Source organism: Bacillus rossius, chromosome 1 (genome assembly GCF_032445375.1).
Source record: "Bacillus rossius redtenbacheri isolate Brsri chromosome 1, Brsri_v3, whole genome shotgun sequence".
Taxonomy (NCBI): domain Eukaryota; kingdom Metazoa; phylum Arthropoda; class Insecta; order Phasmatodea; family Bacillidae; genus Bacillus; species Bacillus rossius.
Window position 1 is genome coordinate 237,579,180 of NC_086330.1, and position 10,560 is coordinate 237,589,739.

Consider the following 10,560-nt stretch of genomic DNA (forward strand, 5'->3'; position numbering starts at 1 on the left):
GCTGCGCGCTGCTTCTGGCCACGATACCGGGGACGAGACAGCCATCGGAGACACCATCATAATGGTGAGTGTGAGGGAGCTGTTTACCCAAACCGCAGCAGTTGTTATAGAGGAACTCAGGGAGGACCTGCTACTCAGGCAACCTTGGATGGTGGAGCACAACACAGTGATAGACAGCACTGGCCTTGGGGCTATTGAATGTCGGCATACATAAGCACCTGGCAGTATATGCACAAGGTAGAGAACCACTTCCCCCGAGAGAGCACATGAGGTTCTTGCACAATGATGTACCCCCAGAATATCAGTAGCCATTCAGGCAGCTGTTAAGGGAAAGGCAGAGCTTCTTTGTCACTGCAGCCCTATTCAGGCGCACAACAATGAAAGAACATCAAATCCCTACTACACATGACCAGCTGGTGTATGAGGCCCCCAGGGGATATAGTTTCTGTGAGCAACAGGTGATACATGAGCCGGTGCATAAAATGTTGCGAGGTGGTGTCATCGGACCCTCCAACAGTGCATATAACTCGCGAATCATCCTAGTTGCCAATAAGGATGTAACCATGCATTTCTGTGTGAATCTCAGTCACCTGAATAGTGTTGCAGTCAGCTCCCCACCACCGCAGATCAGTGTGGATGAAACCTTGGCAAGCCTGGGCAATGCACGAGTGTTTATGACCCTTGACTTATGTTCGGGCTACTAGCAATTGCCAATCCACCCAGGTGACAAAGAGAAGACCACATTAATTGTGCCCGATGGTAGACTCTTTCAGTTCTGTTCAATGCCCTTTGGGCTCAAGTGTGTGCTGGCCACAATTAAAATTATGATGGCCCGCGTACTGTAAGGGTACATCGGACAGTTCGTGACAGACTACATAGACGATGTGATCGTGTACTCTGAGACCTGGGAATACCATGTGTGGCACATGTCCCAGGTCCTGTAACAGCTCGAGATGCACCACCTGACCTGTGCCACACCAAAGTGCCACTTTGGACGGAGAGAGATGGAATTCTTGGGACATGTGAGGGATGGCGAGGGTAATTGTGTGTACCCGATATACCTGGTGAAAATTGCAGGAGCAGAACACACTATAACATGCAAGCAACTGCATATGTTATTGGGCCTCGGAAACTGGCTACAGAACTATATCCTGCAGTTCTCCATGCTCACTGCCCCCTGACAGATCTATTGTCACCGAGACAGTGCTACCACTGGACCCTGGCCGCACAGGAGGTGCTGGACATCTTAAAGGTGTTTTTTTTTTGTACCGATACCACACTGTGTCACAGATAAACCCCGATAGTGTGCTGTACATCCAAACAGACGGGAATGATGAGAGGGTGGGCACGGTGCTATATAAATGGGACGAAAGTTGAGACAGATGCATAATTGACTATGCCAGAGCCAAGTTTGGCTGTGCTGAATGGAACTACCACAGCAATGAACAGGAGTGCCAGGAAGTGGTATGGGCACTAAGGAAGTATCGTCCCCACCTGGAGGGTAGGCAATTTGTGCTGCTTATGAACAACCAATGTCTCACATGGTTGCAGACCCTCCTTGGCGGAAAAGCAAACTCGTGAGGTGGGTGCTGTTTCTAAAATCGTTGTGGAACATTGCAGGATGGGAAAACAAGCTCAAAGATGTGGTGTCATGGGTCTCCGATGAGGGATCGCGCCTGGAGGACGATGTATCATGGGACAATATACTGCTGCGAGACGTGTGATAACAACTGAAGGGACCCAATCTGCTGCCTGCTTGTCCTCTGGATGAACGACGACCCGCCTCCTGCAGACCTGAAAGGAGCTGAAACGTCAGGCTCATGACGCCCAACGCTTCTCTCAGCATGCCGAGCGCAGACGAGTGAAGCAAGTAGAGGAACAATGTAAGACCTGGACCATGAGATATGGTGTGCTCTACACATGAGGAATGGTACCCTAACAAGAGTGGCGCACATATGTACCGCCGGAAGTATGCGAAACAGTGTTGTGCTTCATGCATGATCACAACCTTTTAGGACACCCAGGGGTTAACCAAACACAGTGGGTGGTCGTTTAGCACTACCACTGGCCCAGCATGGCCCGCGATGTGTGGGAGTACGTGAGGATATGCGAGACATGCCTGGAGCGATGGAATGAGGCAGTAAAAACCCCGCCTCCCTACTACCCCATTCCAGTCCAACACACTGGAGGTCATGGGGCTATATCCGCGCATCGCCTGGTGAAGCAGTTCCTGGTGGTAGTGACCAATCTCTTCACACACTGGGTAGAAGAACCAGCAACCAGTATTGTTCGGGCCAACACAATTGGGACAATATTTCAGACATAAATCTTCCTGCGTTGGAGGTATCAAAGAGACCTGCTGACAATGCCAGCCAATTCGTCGGGAGACATTGGCGGGAGATATGCAAATTGTGGCACGCAGTACACCGGACCATGCTCGCCTGCCACCCCCGAGCCAACCCAACGGAGAGGCGAAACTAAGAGTTGAAACTGCAGATGCGCATAAGTCTGGGTAGCAACCATACCACATGGAACGACCATCTTGCAGAGGCTCTATCTGCATCCGTTTCAGAAATAATGCGGAATGACCCTAATGAAAATGGTTCAAGGCCACAATTTGCCTATGCCAGGGTAATTGACAGCCCATGGGGTAGCTGACGAAGGGGAAGACCCAGAGGAGTGCCATCAGTGGTGAGAGGTGGAACTAGCAACAATGCGCGAACATCATAGGGCCTACACTCGTTAGATAACACTGCAGACGACTCGACCACCACCAGAACTGTAACCTGAGAGCATGTGTACGTGCACATGCAGCTCCTGTCCAGCGCACTGAATAAATTTAGTGCTGGGTTGAGCCCCAGGTGGTCGGGACCACACCCGATTTTAAAACGGCTGAGTAGGACCATCTACTAGGCTCGCTTGGATGGTAGGCAGGTGCGGAAAGTGCATCGGGACATATACAGAGAACAATATTCTCGGAAGAAATCGTGGTCCTTGAAGATGCCACTCCAGTAGAAACGTATTAAACGCCTACTTAAAATGACTCGTTCACGCCCCAAGGCATGTGGGGCCTGTTTCATACCACCCCCAGTCCAAGAATAGCTATGTCGAAATCAGAAGGAGGCTCTGCCACAACCTTGAGGCGACACCATCGGGGACGTACAACGCGGCCACAGATCTGTGATGTCACCGGGATACTTCCGAGGCGGGCATCGACACGGCGGACAAGAACCCTTTACTTACTGAGCCAGATGAGGAGGAAGCAGCTGAATCACCCTTCCCCACCCGAGGCAGATAGAAGCATAGTAATTCCCTTACCGATGCAGAGTTCCGGCTCAGGGTGGAGGAGTTAGCCGAGACAATCCCAAGACACAACCAATGGCAGCACTGAACCCCACATTACCTTGCAGCGGCTGCTGCTACCGTTTCAAACGTGCACGCGTTTGCCGACCTCCCATCAGTCATAGGTCCCCTTCCCATTTCATCCCCTTCTTCTTGTGATGTGCCTTTTCTTCCCCTACCTCGCCGGGGCGCTTGCGCTGTGGCATAGGCCTAAGGCTTTATAGTGTGGGTCCGCTGTCGGACGAGGCTTCTTCTTCGTCCTCAGTCTGTCGCAGCATTAGGGTTTTGTGATTCAGCTCCTGCTGAATACTTTGTCTTCGATGTGATAGGTTTGCCGTAATTAATCGCACGAGATCACGAACCCACATGGTTTTGTAACTGCTGTGGTGTTAGTTTGGTCTATGTAGTGCAGGGTAGCCGCTCTTTAAGGTAGTTTATAAATTCTTCGTGCACTTTCTTTCTAATTAAATTCCTGTATTTTGCTACCTATAATTGATTTGATGTTAGTGCGTGATGGGTGCGGTACTTCAACATCGAGCGTTGCAAAGCCATATCTGGTAAGTGTGTGTCTCAAGTGCCTTCTCTCCCTTTTTTTTGTGTTACGATTCCGTCCGTAATTAAATTTTTGTAGTGATCAGTACATTCTGTAATGTTTTCTGTTCTGTGTTGAGTCTCGCCCCATCTGGGCTATGAAATAAATTTAGCTTGTTCTCGCGTCTACGAAGTTCGTGTGTTCGCCCCGTTTGATTTCATTATTGCAGACGTTTCCGTGTTTGTGACACATGCCTTTTCACGTGCGTTGCCTTCCCTTTGACCCATGGGTCGGTCATTTGCTGTAACATTTCACTAAAACTTTTTTTTTAATGTTTAATTGTATTTGCATATTACGCGTTGCGGGGCAATATAGCAAGTAAAAATTGTATATCCATATATATGCATTTGTTCAGCGTTCTGCGGCATTAATATTTGTATTTCGTTAGTCATGCTATTTATTGTACATTATTATTCTGTTTTCATGTCTAATCAAATATTTACATTTTGAGGTTTGTCTGATTGTTACCTTGTTTGGAAAATAAATAAGAATAACGTCTAGTTAATGATATTTTGCTTGTTCTCTTGTTTAAGATCACTCACCTAGTCTGTTCAGAACACCCGACTTTGGCTGCCTAAACCATATTGGGCATTGTGTTTGTGTGTCTTTCAGCATGGAAGTGTAGGCTACTGGGACCTAGGGATCCCGGGAGGCTGCAACCTGGCAAACTATGATACAGGCTCAGAGCTGGATTGGCTGGTGAATGGCGACCTGATAACTCCGGAATGAGAGAGGCGGCCCTAACTCCGAAAGAGGGAGAGGGTGTCCCAATCCTACTGCTCGCAGGGGGCGCGTGGACGCCTTGACCCGTGCTTATCCAGAGAGGATCTGACATCGTACCTCCCTGCCTCTTCTTTAAAGCCTGGGTTCCAGCCCTGTCCACAGCACGCCATGGGTTTGTTCATGATGTCACTTTTGCTCTGTGCGTGTGGGAGTGGCATCCCAGCGAACTGGTCTCGAGTCCCGCGCAAGCATCCCTCGAGGCCAGACACGGTCGTGAGACACCCAGACATCTTATTATTTTTTGACGTGACAACGTCTAATAAATCGATGAACGCCAGCTGCACGCACGAAAACGTGTCCCACTACGGATGTCCCACTACGGATGTGTCCTGTTTGCTCATTGTACGCATGCGTGGCATCTCTCTTCCACTCGATTGGAACAACCATCGATTTGACTTTTCAATCATATTTTTGTCGTTTGAATTATTAATATTATGTAATTTAACGATCATCCACCGATTTTCAGCACAATCGGTACGGTTATTTAAAAGTAATGTTGAATATTCAAATACGTTTTGAACCAACAATGGTGTTGTACAGTTACACATAATAATTCAAATTACACCCGGGATCTTTTGCACAATGTTTTAAAAAATATTGTAACACATTATAAATAAGTTTGGTGTATTTGCGATGCGTATTTGTTATAAAATCGTGTTATAAAAACGAAATAATATTATTCCCCTACCGTGAACATAATTTTAATAAATTGTATATACCCTCTGAAACTATTTAATTTCAACCATGGCCTTGTGGCCTGGCGGTCAGCACTGCTAACATCCAACCTAAAGGTTGGCGGTTGGAATCCCGGCTACTGCGAAATATTTTTTGTACTTGTAAAAATAATTACGACGCACACAACATTTCAAAAGTAATAAATATATTTGAATTAATGAATGCAAATAAAAGTAAATTTATTAATTAAATTGTACATTTCATTTCACTCCTTTGTATCCATACAAAATAGTGATAATTAAATAAATATGATTCAATTTTATTCATAAAAGTATGCTGAGGTAGATTTTATCATACAAAAGATATAAAAATTAAAAAATAATTCTTCCCTTAAATAATATAATATTTTTAATGCCTAACTGGTATGGTTGCAAAAACCTATTACGGCTCAGTCTCAGGCCGAATATATTTCCTTTTCTTCTGGATCAATCATTTTATCAATGTTTTGTTATGACGTCACGTTAAACTATCGTCCGTAAACCGACTTTACAGACAACCAATTTTTTTTCTTATTATTATTTTGGTGTAATGGTAGGGGAGACCGGGGCTAGTTGCAACAGGGGCTGACGTCGTCCGGCCGGAGGCCGTCTTCAAGCCCGACTTGCGACCGCCCGTACTTAGTCACGCTAACGAAGCGCGCCCCTAGCCACCCGGTCGGAGTCAAGTGAGCTTCCCGCCACTCCGTTCCACAAAGGTAAATTGCGGTAATTACTGAGGGCTCGAGTGCCCCTCGCGTAAAGACGAGTAATTAAGGGAGCCCAGTAATTACCCTAATTTTTACAAACTCTTCACAAGAAAAGTGCGTCGTAGGAGTGTGCCACTTACTTCCGTGGGGAACTTGAAATCACACGTAGCAAGTGCCCCCTTTGCGGCCTTCTGCCTAAACTAATTAAATGACTCTTCCATCATCATTTTCCCCCCCGTTCTAACTTGTCTGTAACTGCTGGAGTAGTTGGTTAACTAACAAACAGTCTCCAACTTGACTCTCCTACCTTTTAAGTACATTTAAATACAATTAATGTAACTACGATTACTATAGGCCTTCCACCATTAGAATTAAGCCTTAGTAATTATTGTGTGAACATTGTAGTGGTTATGATCTCTTTAAGTTATCTTTAAATAAATATAACAGTAAACGGCGAACTTTGGCGCGCGGGATCAGCCTACCTCTCCCCCGTGCCAAGGCTAGCACGCCAGTATCGAACTACTCGCGAACCGGGCCGGACGTCCTTAGTGCCACGGGAAGCCATCATCGCTTTGCAAACACCAAGTAACGCTGGTAAATATAGTCACTAACCAAACCTTCCATTTTCAGCTTCCCGTGTGCGTCCGTGTTCATTTACGGTGCAGGGCTTAACCCGGCCGCTCCAACTTAAACTGGGCGACGCAACTCCGGTCCACCGCGCAGTGTCTATTTACGGTACGGGCCGACTCCCGCCCCTCATTTACTACAAGTAATAACATCGCGCACACAAGTGCCGATGCTAACTTCATGGGCATTCGCAAGTAATTTAACACGGACCGCGGCTCACACAAGTGACCCGGCCGCTGCTAAGAACTAAGCTTACGGGATTGGCCGCCCCCAATCACCCCCCATCCCCCCGTTGCTATGGGTGGAAATGGCGTAAGGGCGGAACTTTCAAGTGTATAATGTAAAGTATAGTGCCTCTCCAATTGTGTGAACTGTAACGTGTAACTCAGTGCTCACAGCACAAAAGGGGTCAGCCCGAATAAAACCCAGTAACGTAATCAATTGTGTTCTTCCGTAGTGTTGTTTGCCCCCTCCAGCTAGGGATCAGTGTACTATATTGTGTAAGGAGAGTACTGGATAACTAGCTCTACGAAAACCCCCCTCTTAAATTCAATCACAGCCGAAGGCCTAGTGGTCCACGCCGGGGCAGAAAGTATCCACGCCCAAAACCATTGGTTAACGACTGTGCTAGCCTGGCGCCCACCGGAACATACCCACACACCACCACTTCCCACTAGGCCTCGCCCAGGTCTCGAAGCCAAGACCGCGGGTGACGGCAGGGCAAGTTGCAACAGTGGCTTTAAATCATTAACCGATGGTACTAGTGTTGCACCACTACGGGAAGAAAAGGAACCACACGTAATCTTAAAGGTATTAGTTCAAGTCGTAAAAAGATCGCGCTTGGCTTTGTGGTTTATCTATGGTTTTGAAAATACTGGAAGCTGCATCAAGTGGGCGAAACAGTAACTACTGTTTACTCAGAGGACACAAGGGAGCAACCAAAAATATTAGTTAGTTCTCACAAAGGGTACTAGGAAGGAGGATCGTATTTGAAGTAAAAAAAAAATGTATGTTTGCTTAAAATTTACCCTTTTTATTGTTAATTAAAATCTGCATTATATTATTTTGATGTTCTTTGAAATTACAAATTTACCATTATTGGAATCAATAATTAATTAATTTAAAGGGGGCCCGGGCCATTTGAAGTCATTGGTTACAATTTTATGATACATTTCATAAATGAGACTATGAAAATAACAATAATTGTTTTAACATTAATAAATGTAATAGTTATAAAAAAACATTAATTGCTCTGATTGGTGCAGGAGTACATATTCAAAATGTTGCGTAGCGGACTGTTCACTGGCGGAGCATAATTAGGAGGTTCTGGGCTTCAATCTCCGAAGGATCGGCGTAAATTTGGCAGACTAAAGAGGTCACTCACCTGTAACTTCCTTCGGGCAGTTGTGGCTGCGTAGCCGTTAGTCTGTGTCAGTACTAGGTACTGAGAGGTTGTGGTAGGGCGATGGCTCTAAAAAATATATATACCTAATTTTGTTGTTGCGTTAACTTCTGTTAATGTACATGAAGATCCAGAAACTATGAAAACGCCTGCAGTCGTAAGAACGATGCCCGCAATTCACGACGCACGCGCCAGGTGATTGGTGTGCATAGTCAAGAGATCAGAGCCGCTTGTTGAGGTTCCGGTGTCTTCGGATTCTCGCGCTGAGAACCGGAAACAAGGTCAAGCTGTACTTCCTCTCTCGAACCAGCTAGATAGTTACAACAGCTAATGGGTGGTCGGGTTTTGAGATTGTGGGTGATTCCCCAGCGAGACTCTGCGAAGACACACCAGAAATGCTGTGATCAACGAAGTCTACACCATCAAGAGCTTACCAGCTGTCGTCGCCACCATAAGAGCCTGCATGAGGACTGTATTTCTGGTAAGCCCTCTGTGTGCCAGTAGACATCCTAACACTATTGGAGTAGTATTCCTTTGGGTTACTGGGACTTACAATAACTTCACAGTTGTGCCTTAAAATATTTTCGGTGCCATGATTAAAATGAACTATGGCTATGGGTGACAGCTTGGTTTGGAGCAGATGAGAGTTAGCAAATTACAGATTTTGTTTCATGACATGAGACAAGAAGCATGAATGACATTGTCAACAAGACTTATTTAAATTTGTAATTAGTGATAGCTGTGACACGACATAAATAAAATTGATAATTGAAATACATAGGACATAAATTTCTTGATATTAGTACATTTATGAGTCCTTTCTGGTGTCACTTTCATCCACACTAGTGATTTACATGGCTGATTTTGAAACAACCCACAGCAGTTCAAAAATTGTTCAGATAGCAAAGAATTTGGGGATAAACAGTTGGGTCACATGGGAGGGTGACTGAGGATGGGTTTGCTGGTAGCTACAGTGGAGTGCGGGAGGGGAACCCTGTGACAAACAAGCTCTCTCGTTCCCCTCCACACCATTTTAAAGTGTTATACTGTCTCATCTGTTACACCCAATATAAAAGTGGCAGTGATGCATTGTGCTGAGGGCCTGCTCGGTGGATGGTTTCGTAACGAAAGTTAATAATGGAAGCCACTGTATAGAAAGGGCACACAGACTCGGCCGAGACCCCTCAGGTGTGACATAGCCCATGAGAGAGCAAGTTCGTACCCTCTTAGCTTTCTGAACATAACCTACCAAGACCTGGCCTGCTCTCAGCATCGGGCACGCTTGCACCTGTCTAAGAGTCCAGTGGGCACTCAGAGTGTCCCTCACACCCGCTAAGGAGAGATGGTCGACACATGGCCAGAAGAGAACACAGTTTAATTCACACGTTTTGAATGCTTCAGAGTTTACACGCCCTCGTACATGTATTTACTTAATAAGCAGAAGAAAAGCCCCAAGGCACGAATCGGTTTAAGTTGTAGTGTGGTTGACACATATGGCCACATAAAGAGTTACGTAGTTGATGATTAAAGACTCGTTAAAGAGTTAATAAAACAATTAACTAAGCAGCCCACGCACCGAGGTAAGCCCTGAGGACAAACGCAAAACAGTTTTTAATATATGACCGGAAATTACTTATCAGTACTGCATGACATGAGACCCCCGGGGTGCTCGTGCGTCTAACTCGGCCGGTGATGATGATGATGGACTGTGCGAGAGCTAAGTACTCCATGGGCAACATGGTGTATTTCACGCCGAACTAGAGTTCTGTTACAGTATTGTGATTACGTGCCAAGGGTAAATGACGAAATGACACATAAAACACTGTTACCATTTTTGCATGCCTTATCGCGGCTTGGTTACTTAATAACATATAGTAATTCATATTTTTAGGTTTTAAATTAACATCGTCCAGGACTACGCCCTCCCTTAAGGCCCCCACCTACTTGGGTACACACACAGTGCGCAGAGCTTCAGGGAAAACAACGCGATTTCAAAACTACTCGAGATATCCGAGTGAGGTCTGTTTACGAAAAGCATTTAAGAGTTTGCTGAGGGCCGAAAAGTACTTTTGATTTCAGATTAAGTTTTAGGACTATAATTTTAGAAGAGTTAAAATGGCTAAAACGTGTGTTTTCAGAGTAATTTTTAGACATAAAACAATCGGTACAGATTCTTGAAACCACTTAAAAGACTTGCATTACACATTTATCTTCATTTCTTCACCATATAATTTAACGGTCACCACTCAAATTTCACAGTTTTCCTGTGACGAGAAGACTGCGCGCCAGTTCAGAGCCTTGTGTTTAGAGGCTATACCGCGCTTGAAATACCATCCAGCGCCGCGCTCATCACACCTCACTGACACATATTCCTACACCCCTGACGAGGCGGGC